The sequence below is a fragment of the Ailuropoda melanoleuca genome, chromosome 16 (assembly GCF_002007445.2).
Source record: "Ailuropoda melanoleuca isolate Jingjing chromosome 16, ASM200744v2, whole genome shotgun sequence".
Classification (NCBI taxonomy): domain Eukaryota; kingdom Metazoa; phylum Chordata; class Mammalia; order Carnivora; family Ursidae; genus Ailuropoda; species Ailuropoda melanoleuca.
In genome coordinates this window covers 35,764,025-35,777,977 of record NC_048233.1, presented here as the reverse complement: position 1 = coordinate 35,777,977, position 13,953 = coordinate 35,764,025, and positions in this window count along the sequence as shown.

Below are 13,953 nucleotides of genomic sequence, written 5' to 3'. Positions count from 1 at the left end.
TTCCTTTTTCTCCGCATCCTTGCCAACACTTGTTGATTCTTCTGTTTTTGGTTTTAGCCAGTCTGACAGGCTGAGGTGACATGTTATTGTGGTTTTGATTTGCATTTCCCTGATGATAAGTAATGTTGAGCATCTTTTCATGTGTCTGTTGGCCATCTGTATATCTTCTTTGGAGAGATGTCCGTTCATGTCTTCTCCCCATTTTTAAATTAGATTATTTGGGGGTTTTTTTTGTGTTGGATTGTGTAAGTTCTTTATAGATTTTGGATTCTAACCCCTTATTGTATATGTCATTTGCAAATATCTCCCCCATTCAGTCAGTTGTCTTTTTGTAAAAGCTTTTCATCTTGATGTAGTCTTGATAGTTTATTTTTGCTTTTGTTTGCCTTGCCTTAGGGAACACATCTAGAAAAATGTTGCTATGGCCAAAGTCATAAAAATTTTTATTGTTTCAGGTCTCACATTTAGGTCTTTAATCTATTTTGAGTTTATTTTGGGTATGGTGTAAGAAAGTGGTCCAGTTTCATTCTTTTATATGTAGCTGTCCAGTTTTCCCAGCATCACTTGTTGAAAAGACTGTTTTTTCCCCATTGTATATTTTTGCTTCTTTTGACATAGATTAATTGACCTTGTAATCATGGGTTTATTTCTGGGGTCTCTATTCTCTTTTATTGATCTATGTGTCCATTTTTGTGCCAATACCACACTGTTTTGATTATTAAAGCTTTGCAGTATATCTTGAAATCTGGTATTGTGATGCCTCCAGCTTTGTTCTTCTTTTGCAAACTTGCTCTGGCTGTTCAGGGTCTTCTGTGGTTTGATATAAATTTTAGTATTATTCTAGTTTTGAGAAAGATACTGTTTGTGTTTTGATAAGAATTGCAGTGACTCTGTAGATTGCTTTGGGTAATAAGGACATTTTGACAATAATAATTTTTATAATCCATGAGCATGAAATATATCTCCATTTGTTTGTATTATCTTCAATTTCTTTCATCAGTGTTTTATAGTTTTTGGAGTACAGGTCTTTCACTTCTTTGATTAAGTTTACTCCTAGGTATTTTATCCTTTTTGGTGCAATTGTAAATGGAGTTCTCTTTTTGTTACTTTGCTTTTAGCATGTAGAAACACTACTAATTTCTGGGTATCAATTTTGTATTCTGCCACTTAATTTGTTTATTATTTCTAGTAGTTTTTTGGTAAAGTTCAGGATTTTTTTACGTACAGTATCACATGATCTGTAAATAGTAGCAGTTTAACTTTTTATCAGTATGGATACATGTTACTTCTTTTTCTTGTCTAACTGCTGTCACTAGGACTTCCAGTATTTTGTTGAATAAAAGTGGTGAGAGTGGACATCATTGTCTTGTTAGGGGAAAGTTTTTCACCATTGAGTCTGATGTTAGCTGTGGACTTTTCATATGTGGCCTTTATTATGTCAAAGTATGTTCCCTCTAACCCCACTTTGTTGAGAGTTTTTATCATGACTGGATATTCAATGTTGTCAAATGCTTTTTCTGCATCTATTGCAATGATCACATGATTTTTATTGTTTGTTTTGTTGATGTAGTATATGACTTTGCTTTGTGAATATTGAACCATCTTTGCATCCCTGGAATAAATCCCACCTGATTGTGGTAAATGATCTTTTTAATATATTGTTGTATGTGGTTTGCTAGTATTTGAGAATTTTTTTTTAAAGATTTTATTTATTTAGTTGACAGAGATAGAGACAGCCAGCGAGAGAGGGAACACAAGCAGGGGGAGTGGGAGAGGAAGAAGCAGGCTCATAGCGGAGGAGCCTGATGTGGGGCTCGATCCCATAATGCCGGGATCACACCCTGAGCCGAAGGCAGACGCTTAATGACTGCGCCACCCAGGCACCCCTAGTATTTGACAATTTTTGCATCTATGTTCATGAAAGATATTGGCCTGTAGTTCTCTTTTTTTGTTGTGTCTTTGCAGAAGGTGCCACTTTAGATAACTATCCTTTGACCCCACCACAATGTCCCTCACTCTATGAAAGCTGTGGATTAAGGTCCAGACTGTGGAGAACAGCTGCAGATTGGCATCAGTTACCATCCACCCAATCCCCCATCTGTGAGTTACCCTGAATAAAATTCAGTATAAATGATATGGGGTGGCTTTCTTCATTTTTTGGTTTTAATGTGCCTTTTCAGTCTGGAGGATACTTTACTGTCTCTCATCCACCTAACATTTTCCCACTGATAAGTCTACTAACCAATTTATGTCTGTACTCATAGTCTCTGCCATTCTACCTGTTAAAAAAGATTAGTTGTTGGGGCGCCTGGGTGGCACAGCGGTTAAGCGTCTGCCTTCGGCTCAGGGCGTGATCCCGGCGTTATGGGATCGAGCCCCACATCAGGCTCCTCCGCTATGAGCCTGCTTCTTCCTCTCCCACTCCCCCTGCTTGTGTTCCCTCTCTCGCTGGCTGTCTCTATCTCTGTCAAATAAATAAATAAAATCTTTAAAAAAAAAAAAAAGATTAGTTGTCCATTTCCCCCATATAAAGCCAACTAATCTGATTGTACATGGACCCAAGTAACCCAATTGTGCAGACGAAGATTTTCTTACCTACTCTGGGACTTAGCTCCTACAATTATCCCTTCTTTCTCCCAAAATATCACATTTTCCTTTACATTGGGTTCTTTTTCAGTCTATGAGCATGCTATAATAGCTTCATTAGAAAACAAAAAACCCTCACACATTCCTGTTCAGATACTATTCTATTACTCTGCTCCCCTTTATAGTAAAACTCCTCAAGAGATTTCCTTAAATGGATTGCCACTCTCTCTTCATCTTCTATATTCTTTTGAACCCATTCCAATAAGGCTTTCATTTTCATGACTAGACTAAAATAATAATTATTAAGATCCCCTAAAAATCTCAATTTTGCCCAATCTAATAATCTATTTCATTTTAAAAATGTATTTCCTATTTAAAAACTAAAGAAAAAAATCAGGCATGAGAGTTTGGTCTGGAAGAGCAGTATGGTACTGGCACAAAAACAGACACATAGATCAAAGGAATAGAACAGAGAACCCAGAAATGGACCCTTAACTCTATGGTCAACTAATCTTTGACAAAGCAAGAAAGAGTATCCAATGAAAAAAAAAGACAGTCTCTTCAACAAATGGTGTTGGGAAAACTGGACAGCCACATGCAGAAGAGTGAAACTGGACCATTTTCTTACACCATACCCCAAAATAGACTCAAAATGGATGAAAGACCTAAATGTGAGACAAGAATCCATCAAAATCCTAGTGAACACAGGCAGCAACCTCTTCGATCTCGGCTGCAGTGACATCTCTACAGGCAAGGGAAGCAAAGGCAAAAATGAATTATTGGGACTTCACCAAGATAAAGTTTTTGCACAGCAAAGAACAGTCAACAAAACCAAAAGACAACAGACAGAATTGGAGAAGATATTTGCAAATGACATATCAGATAAAGGGCTAGTATCCAAAATCTGTAAAGAATTGATCAAACTCAGGGGTGCCTGGGTGGCTCAGTCGTTAAGCGTCTGCCTTCAGCTCAGGGCGTGATCCCGGCGTTCTGGAATCGAGCCCCACATCAGGCTCCTCCGCTATGAGCCTGCTTCTTCCTCTCCCACTCCCCCTGCTTGTGTTCCCTCTCTCACTGGCTGTCTCTCTCTCCATCAAATAAATAAATAAATAATCTTAAAAAAAAAAAAGAATTGATCAAACTCAACACCCAAAGAACAAATAATCCAATCAAGAAATGGGCAGAAGACATGAACAGACATTTTTCCAAAGAAGACATGCAAATGGCCAACAGACACATGGAAAAATGCTCAACATCACTCGGCATCAGGGAAATACAAATCAAAACCACAATGAGAGACCACTCACACCAGTCAGAATGACTAAAATTAACAAGTCAGGAAAGAACAAATGTTTGTGAGGATGTGGAGAAAGGGGAAACTTTTTACACTGCTAATGGGAATGTAAGCTGGTACAGCCAGTCTGAAAACCATTATGGAGTTCCTTAAGAAGTTAAAAACAGAGTTACCCTATGACCCAGCAATTGCACTCCTAGGTTTTTACCCCAAAGATACAAATGTAGTTGATAATTTCCATATTTATATATCGAGCTTCAACTCTCCCCTGAACTCCAAACCCCTGTATTGAATGCCCTAAGCAATAACCTTACCTGAATGTTTAATAGGCATCTCAAACTAATACCTCAAAGTGATTTCATAGCACCTCAGAGAAACTCATGGCACTTAGATAAAATTAAAAGGGGTAATCCTTGACTCCTAGTCCATCAGTGAATGTAGAAGCTAAATTCAAAGTAGTCCCCAAATATGACCACTTCTTATTACCACTATTATCTCAACCCTAGTCCATGCCCATGTTATTCCTCATTTGGACCACTTCAGTTCTCTTCCAACTCCCTTACTTAGAGGCTGGAATGACTATTCTATTATATAAACCAAATCATGTAATTTCCCTGTTTTGTCCTTCTATTGGCTGCATATCACACTTAGGATAAAACTGAAAGTCCTTTTGATGACCTATTAAACTATAAATGACCAGATTCTATGCTATCTCCCCAACATCATTTTCAATATCTACCAGCTCTTCATGTTCCATCCACACTGGCCTCCTTACTATTCTTAAAAACCACGTGCGCACTCACCTCTGGCCTTGTACTTGCTGATCCTCAGCTTCTAATCGTCTTTTGTAGGTATTTACATGCCTCATGTGCTCACTTCGTTTAAATTTTTGCCCAAATATCACTACCTCCTTAGAAAGGTCTTTTTGAAAATCCCAGCCAAAATAAAATTACTTTACACTCTGTTCTCTCACTTTCCTTTATTATCTTTATAGGAGTTTATCTAACTGCCAACACAATTTATATTTATTGTTCATCTGTTTTCTGTTTACCCTGGTGAAAGTAAGTTCTATGAGAATAGGGGAGCCCTTTTTTGTTTACTCCCGAGTCCTTAAAACCTAGAGCAGTACCAGGCATACAGTAAATACTCATTTAATTAATTGTGAATAAAAGAATGTTGGAAAGGTATATGATATATTGGCATGGTGGTGTGGTTGAAGAAAACAGAGATAAGAAGTAAAAAATGTGGCTCGGATGCTCTCACAATAATTCAGGTAGGAGATACAAATCAGTGCTAAAAAAATGCCTTGGGAATACTTTTTATAAGAAAGATTATATATATATATATATGCTGGAAAATCCAAGAAGAGTCATTTTGATATTCTCTTGTGAATATAAGGTATAAATATACTTTTAAAAAGTTTAAAGTTCAATAAATCTCCTAGATCACTAATTTGTTCTGCCTCATTTACCCTGGCTGTTAAGAGTATCCAGTTTAGACTGCATCTCATTCATAGCATTTTAAGTTCAGCCTGATTAGTTCTCATTTCTGCCCTTAGAGATTCCATATTGTTGCTAATGCTTTTCTCAAGCCTAGCTATTGACTTCATAATTGCTACCCTGAAGTCTATCTCTGACATCTTGCTTATATCCATATCCAAGCACTGGGTGTTACACGCAACTAATGAATCATTGAACATTACATCAAAAACTAATGATGTACTATATGTTGGCTAACTGAACATAATAAAAAAAATTGTCAATAGTTTACATTAAAAAATAATGAATCATTATTAAATGAAATTCAGGTTGTTAACTGATCATTTTATTCAGCATGTATTTATTGCCACCTATAATGTGGCACATGCAGTGACATAAGTTCCTTCTTTGAGAAAGAAAAAATACAAAAACAGAAATATTCATCTTCCTTTAAGACAAAATCAACTTTAATTAAAGTAAGACAATGAGAAAAAAAGACAATGAAAATAATTACTTGAACCAAACAGTACTTGTTTAATACAGATACCTTTTTATAAAATGTCTGTGTATTAAGGAGTCTAAATTTGGTTTGCTAATGAAATTTGGTCTGTGCTTTCTTATAAGTGACATATTTCTTTAAGTTTCCTGCCACTGAAGATAAAGAAAAGGGGACTTACTTTATTAGATAGCATTACCATTATAACAGCTTGTCTTTGATGAAATGTGTTTCTTATTTCTTTATGGATATCAAGATTTGAGAAACATGAACAGTAATAAAAATAATAACAATAGCTAGTGTAATAGAAATAGACTGCTACATTTAGTACTTATTACTTCAGAAACAAATTTAACATAAATTACTTTAAAAATTTAAGCAATTATTTTCCTGCCTAAAACTAATTTCTTTATTTTCCACACTCTAAAAGTTTTGCGATTCAATACATTTGGGACATCAATTCGATTTCCTGATACAGCTCTTTGTAGAAAGCTTAAATTAAATAAAAAATGTTGATATCTGTTTCAAAACATAGAACACAGTGCTAAGCTTTGCTTATTTTCTTCTGCAAGTTAGGCAACGTACTGACTGCTAGGAATGAACAGAACCGACTGACCTAATCTCACATACACAAAGCTTATTCAGGTGGAGAGGACAGCCATTAAATTAAAAAGAAATGATTTAATTATACTTAAAGAAAATCCTCAGAGTACTCTGAAAGTAAGTAATATGGGAGTATAACCTTGACTGGCTATGAGACTGGGGAATTCAGAGAAGGTTTTCTGAGGAAGAGATATTTAAGCTGAGACCAAAAAGACAAGTGGGTATTTTCCAAGTGAGGCTGAGACAGAGAAGAGGCCTGGCAGAAGGAATAATATGTGCGGAGGCTCAGAGTTGGGAAGGAACATAATACTCTTGAGGAACTGACAAAGAGCAGCAACCTCGGGGAAACTGACTGAGATAAGACTAGCAAAATTGTCATGGGTCAAATCATTCTGGGCCTTGAAGAACATGTTAATGATCTTAGATCCTATTCCATTCTTAGAAAAGAAAAAAGAAAACCATTGAAGAGTTTTAAGCTGGGAAGTTATAGGACTAGATTTATATTTAATGAAAAGATTAATTTGACTCTTGGTAGAAAATAAAGTATTTTCATTTTTGGTAATATGGGAAAACTAAATACAGGCATAACTTACTTTGTTGTGCTTCACTTTACTGTACTTAATAGATATTCCTTTTTTTTTTTTTAACGAATTGAAAGTTCAAGACTTTAGTGGAAGAAGTAACTGCAGACATGGTGGAAATTGCAAGGGTACTGGAATTAGAAGTGGAGTCTGAAGATGTCACTGAAATTTCTGCAATCATGATAAAACTTTAGTGGATGAGCAATTGCTTCTTATGGATGAACAAAGAAAGTGGTTTCTTGGGGCACCTGGGTGGCTCAGATGGTTAAGTGTCTGCCTTTGGCTCAGGTCATGATCCCAGGATCCTGGGATCAGGCCCCACGTTGGTCTCCCTGCTCAGTGGGGAGCCTGCTTCTCCTTCTCCCTCTGCTCCTCCCCCTGATTGTGCTCTCTCTCTCTGTCAAGTAAATAAATAAAATCTTTAAAAAAAAAAAAAAGGTCATTTCTTGAGATGAAATCTACTCCTGGTCAATCTACTCCTGATGATTGTTGAGATTACAACAAAAAATTAAAAATACTACATAAACTTAGTTAATAAAGCAGCAGCAGGATTTGAAAGGACAGACTCCAAATTTGAGAGAATTTCCACCGTTGGTAAAATGTTATTAAACAGCATCACATGCTACAGAGATATTGTTCATGAAAGAAAGAGTCAATTGATGCAGCAAACTTCAAGGTCACCTTATTTTAAGAAATTGCCACAGTCACCCCAACCTTCAGCAACCACCACCTTGATTAGTCAGCAACCATCAACATTGAGGTAAGACCCTCCAACAAAGGATGACTCACTGAAAGCTCAGATATGGTTAGCATTTTTAGAAATAAAGCATTTCTAAATTAAGGTATCTACATTTTTAGATACAATGCTATCAAACACATAACAGACACAGTATAAACACAACTTTCATATGCACTGGGAAACCAAAAATTCATTTGACCAACTTTATTATAACATTCATTATTTTGTGTGCTCTGGAACTGAAGCCACAATAGATCTGAGATATGCCTGTAAAATAAAAACAAAACCTACTGATATAAAACAATTAAAAATTACAGCATAAAGTATGGCATTATTCTTTTAAAATATATAGCTTGGGTTTCAGTTTGAATTCTTCAATATGCATCTTCCCAATACTTCATCTTGGCAGGGCTGGAAAAATTGGCAGAAAGCCAATTTGTGCCATCACAAAGTATCTCTAGAGTGATACACATGAAAGTCAAATAACAGTGGATTTCTGGAAGACACAACTCCATTAAAAATGACTTCATGGTGAGTTGGTTAGGTGTCCAACTCTTCATTTGGGCTCAGGCCATAATCTCAGGGTCATGAGATTGAGCCCCACATTGGTAAAGATTCTCTCTCTTCCTATCCCTCTGCATCCCCCCGCATGCTTGCACATGCTGTCTCTTAAAAAAAAAAATGACTTCACAATCCAAAATTGCAAAACATAAGAAAACAATATAACAGAAACAAATTTTGTATGACAAACAGAACAATAAGTATAAGCCTTTAGGATCTTCAAATAACAAATTATTGATAGAACTAACAAAAATGCTTAAATTGTTTAAAAACATTAAAGACTTAAATAATTAAAATATGAGAAAAGATCAATGTATTAAAACTGGCCAGGAAAATCTGAAAAGAGAACTAGTGGAATATCTAAAATTAAAACTGAAAATATAATAATTTAAATTAAAAATTCATTAGTTAATATTAAATAGCAAATTAAACAGTTGAAGGGAGAAATAGTGTCTGGAATATAGAGATAAATTATTTACCTAGAGAACTGAGGTGATGAAAAGATAAAAAAATTAAAAAAGTAATAGCTGACAATTTTCTAGAATTGATCAAGTATAGGAATTACCATATTCAGAAAGCACTGTAAGTTCAGAGGATGAGTTTTTTTTAAAAGGAAAAAAAGAGTAATCACTAGATTTACCTTAATGAAACTGAAAGACCTGAAAAGCAGCCAAGAAAGAAAAGACAGGAATGGCAGACTGACAGCAGACTTTATACTACCACCAATGGAATCCAGATAACAATGAAATAGCATCTCCAAAAGTCTATAGAAAACCACTGTAAATCTAAAATCTATACATAGCTAAAACATTATTCAAGAATGACAGAAAACTGGCACGCCTGGGTGGCTCAGTCATTAAGTGTCTGCCTTTGGCCCAGGGCATGATTCCAGAGTCCTGGGATCAAGCCCCACATCGGGGCTCCCTGCTTCGCTGGAAGCCTGCTTCTTCCTCTCCCAATCCCCATGCTTGTGTTCCCTCTCTCCCTGGCTGTCTCTCTGTGTCAAATAAATAAATAAAATCTTAAAAAAAAAAAAAAGAGTGACAGAAAACTGAAGACATTTTCAATAAGAATTCCAACTCACTGAAAAATGGAGGTACTTCGTAAAAATGGACTATACACATAGAAAAAATACCAATGATGCTCAAGAAGGAATAGTAAGAAATTTATAATTGGATGAGTATATACAAATAATCAATTGTTATATTAAGAGTATAAAACAAGATTAAACTAAATTACCTGACCAAAAACATGTAAATTAGTAGAGTGGTATTTAGAATTAAGTTGTTCAGGACAACAGTAGAGATAGTCATCAAATTAAGACTAATGTTAAAATGTTTAGATTCACCATTAGTGGAATAGAAACTGAGTGCATTTGGTCTTTTGGCCCAGTATACAAAGAAAAGGGAATAAACAAAACATTATCAATTCAATAACAATCAAGAAAGTAAGAAAGAGAAAGCATAGTAATGAAAAGGTAAGTAGACAGCACAAAACAAAACAGCAGAAATTGAAAATATCAGCAATCACACTGAATATAAATGAGTTAAATTCATTAATTAAAAGACAGAGGTTTTCAGAGTAGACTTTTAAAATCCAGCCGTACCTAAAACACATCAGAAACATAAGAACATAAAACATTTAAAACTGAAAGAATGTAAAAATACAGCAGGAAGGTAATAATAAAAACAATTATGGCTTAACTATATTAATATCAGACAAAACAGACTTTAAAGAGGAAACATTATTAGAAGAAAGATACAAATTACATGTGAATTTATGAAATACAAAGAGAAATAAGAAAATACATAGTGGGAGATTTTGATAAATCTCAATAATTGAAAATCCAAACAGATAAACAATTTCCAAGGCTATGAGAGTTATATTAACAGCTTAATGTAATGAACACATATAGAACCCTGCAAATAAAAACAGAGATCACACGCACACACACAGACGTACACACTTTCTTTTGGCCAGCCAGGGAGGAATATGCCCATGGCTAACACTCCATACTGCACTGAATTAACCTTTTCGGTAAGGTAAAACAATCTACATCTTAGCTAAAATAAAAGGCAGCCTGGTGGATTGCTGGGAAGATGGTGGAATAGGAAGACCCTAAGCTCACCTTGTCTTAAGGATACAACTAGATAACATTCAGGTCAATGTAGATAACACAGAAAATGACCTGAAGACTGGCAGAATAAACTTCACAAATAGAGAGAAGGCCACATCAAAGATGGCAGGAATAGCAGAAACCTGGTGGGGGCTGAATGGACCATGGGACTGTTAGTGGGAGGGAGGGACTTTTGGGTGTGGAGAAGAGAGAAAAACAGACTATCATACCAGGAAGCCCACACAGGGAAAACAAATCCCCATAACATTTGGCTTTGAAAACAAGAGGGGCCAAATTGCATGAGTTCTTACAACCATGGGACTTAAGGCCTGTAATTTTAAAGATCAGCATGCTTGGCTCTCGGAGAGCCAGGAGGGCAAGAGGAAACTGAGTCCCCACCATTAAAAAGACAGCACAAATCACAGACCCTGGAGATACAGCACAGAAGCCGCAGTTTGAAAAAGACCTGGGGGCATAGGGAGGGAGAGTTATTTACTAATCTCAGAGTATGTCCTGGAGGAACAGAGATCTCTGGAGACTCTTCCTGAAACAAAGGAGCTAGTAGGTGACATTTCCCTCCCCTATCCCTCAGTATAAACACATGGCCACCTTCAGGAATTAGCACAGCACATACCTTCACCACTTAACTTGCTTACACTCTGCTCCATCTGGCTTTGGCAGATCTGTCTCCTCCAGCCAGGCCTGCCTCAGTCTTGGTGCCATGGGTCCCCTTCCCCCAGAAGACCAGTGCAAACTGTGCCAGCAGTGTCTCCTAACCAGCGTGCTTAGTGGAACCTTGGTCCTGGCAGTGGCAGTGGCAGGTCCCCTCTCATGGAGGACCAGCACACAAACCTTACTAAAACTGTGCACCCCACCCTTGCATGCTTTGCAGATTTGCACCCTCCAATACAGTCTTGGCCAGAGCCCATTCAAACCAGGGCCATAAGCCTGGCAGTATACCAGCATCCCTGACAGTCACTCCAAAGTGACTCCTGCCCTAGGGAGAGGGAAAGACAACCACACACACCAGTCAGACTGTGGCCCCAGTGGTGCACTGGGGGTAGACAGCTGGTCTGATTATAGGCCCTGCCCACCAATGAAAGCTTCTCAGGAGACAACACAGGGAAAGCACCCTGCAGTTTGGTGCTACTGCATCTCTGGCAAATGCCTGGTCTAACTCAACATAAGCCCAAGGTGGCGCCAGACTAGTCTACTAACACACATGGACCAAACAATGCCCAGAACAGGCAAAGAGAGCCATTGCAGGTGACTGGACTGAAAGAAAAAGTGGATCAGCTACAATAACAGAGTGCAAACAACACACATAGGAGAAAGCTTCTGGTAAACAGGACACTCCACTGCAGGGCTACTACAAGACCTCTTCTACACAAGGTCCTACTTTCAAGAGCAGAAGTGGCTGATTTTTGTAACACAGACCAAGAGACACAGAGAGTTAGACAAAATGAGACAGAGGACTATGTCCCGAGTGAAAGAATAAGACAAAACCACAGCAAGAGACCTAAGTGAAACAAAGATAATATGCCTGATAGAGAATTTAAAGTAATGATCATAAATATAATCACTGGACTTGAGAAAAGAGTGGAGGACATCAGTGAGACCCTTAACAAACAGATAAAAAAGAATCTGTCAGAGATGAAGAACATAATAAATGAAATTTAAAACATACCAGATGGAATAAATAACAGACTAGAAGCATGCGAAGAATGGATCAGCAAATTGGAGGACAAAGTAATTGAAAGCGATCAAGCTGAGCAGGCGAGAGGAAAAAAATATGCAAAATGAGAATAGACTGAGGGAACCCAGCAATTTCAGTAAGTATAATAACATTTGCACTACAGGGATCCTACAAGGAGAAGAGAGGGAAAGGGGGGCAGAAAATCTATTGGAAAAAGTAATAGCTGAAAACTCCCCAAATCTGGGGAAGGAAACAGAAATTCATATCCAGGAGGCAGAGAGAGCCCCCAACAAAATCAACCCAAGGAGGTCCACACCAAGACACATAGTAATTAACTGGCAAAATGTACTGATAAAGATTGAATTTTAAAAGCAGCAAGAGAAAAGAAAACAGTTACATAAGGGGGAAACCCCAGAAGATACCTAAGAATAAACCTAATCAATGAAGTAAAAGATCTATTTGCTAAAAACTAGAGAACACTTAGGAAAGAACTGAAGAGGACACAAAGAAATGGAAAAAATTCCGTGCTCGTGGATTGAAGAACAAACATTGTTAAAATGTTTATACTACCCAAAGCAATCTACACATTTAATGCAATCCTTATCAAAATATCACCAGCATTTTTCACAGAGCTAGAACAAACAATCCTAAAATTTGTGTGGGACCACAAAAGACCCTGAATAGCCAAAGCAATCCTGAAAAAGAAAAACAAAGCTGGAAGCATCACAATTCCAGACTTCAAGCTATATTACAAAGCTGTAATCAAGAAGAAAGTATGGAACTGGCACAAAAACAGACATATGGATGAATGGAACAGAATAGAGAATCCAGCAATGGATCCACAACTCTATGGACAACTATTCTTTGACAAAGCAGGAAAGAATATCCAATGGAAAAAAGACAGTCTCTTCAACAACTGGTACTGGGAAAATGGGACAGCAACATACAGAAGAATGAAACTGGATCACTTTTTTACACCATACTCAAAAATAAAGTCAAAATGGATGAAAGACCTAAATGTGAGACAGGAACCCACCAAAATTGTAAAGAAGAAAACAGGCGGCAACCTCTTTGACCTTGGCCATAGCAACTTCTTACTACACACATCACCAACGGCAAGGGAAACAAAAGAAAAAAATGAACTATTGGGACTTCAAGATAAAAAGCTTCTGCACAGCAAAGGAAACAAGAAAACTAAAAGGCAGCCTACAGAATGGGAGAAGGTATTTGCAAATGACATATCTGATAAATGGTTAGTATCCAAAATCTATAAAGAACTTATCAAACTGAACACCCAAAAAACAAATAATCCAGTTAAGAATGGGCAGAAGAAATGAATAGACATTTTTCGAAAGAAGACACCCAGATGGCCAACAGACACATGAAAAGATGCTGAACATCATTCATCATCAGGGAAATACAAATCAAAATCAAGATGAGATACCACCTCAAACCTGTCAGAATGGCTAAAATTAACAACGCAGGATACAATGGATGTTGGTGGGGATGTGGAGAAAGGAGAACCCTCTTACACTGTTTGTGGGAATGCAAGCTGGTGGAGCCACTCTGGAAAACAATATGGAGGTTCCTCAGAAAGTTAAAAACAGAGCTACCCCATGACCCAGCAATTATACTACTAGGTATTTACCCAAAGGATACAAAAAATACTGATTTGAAGGGACACATAACCCCAATGTTTATAGCAGCATGATCAACAATAGGCAAATTATGGAAAGAGCCCAAATGTCCATCAACTGATGAATGGATAAAGGTGGAATATTACACAGCCATCAAAAAAGAATG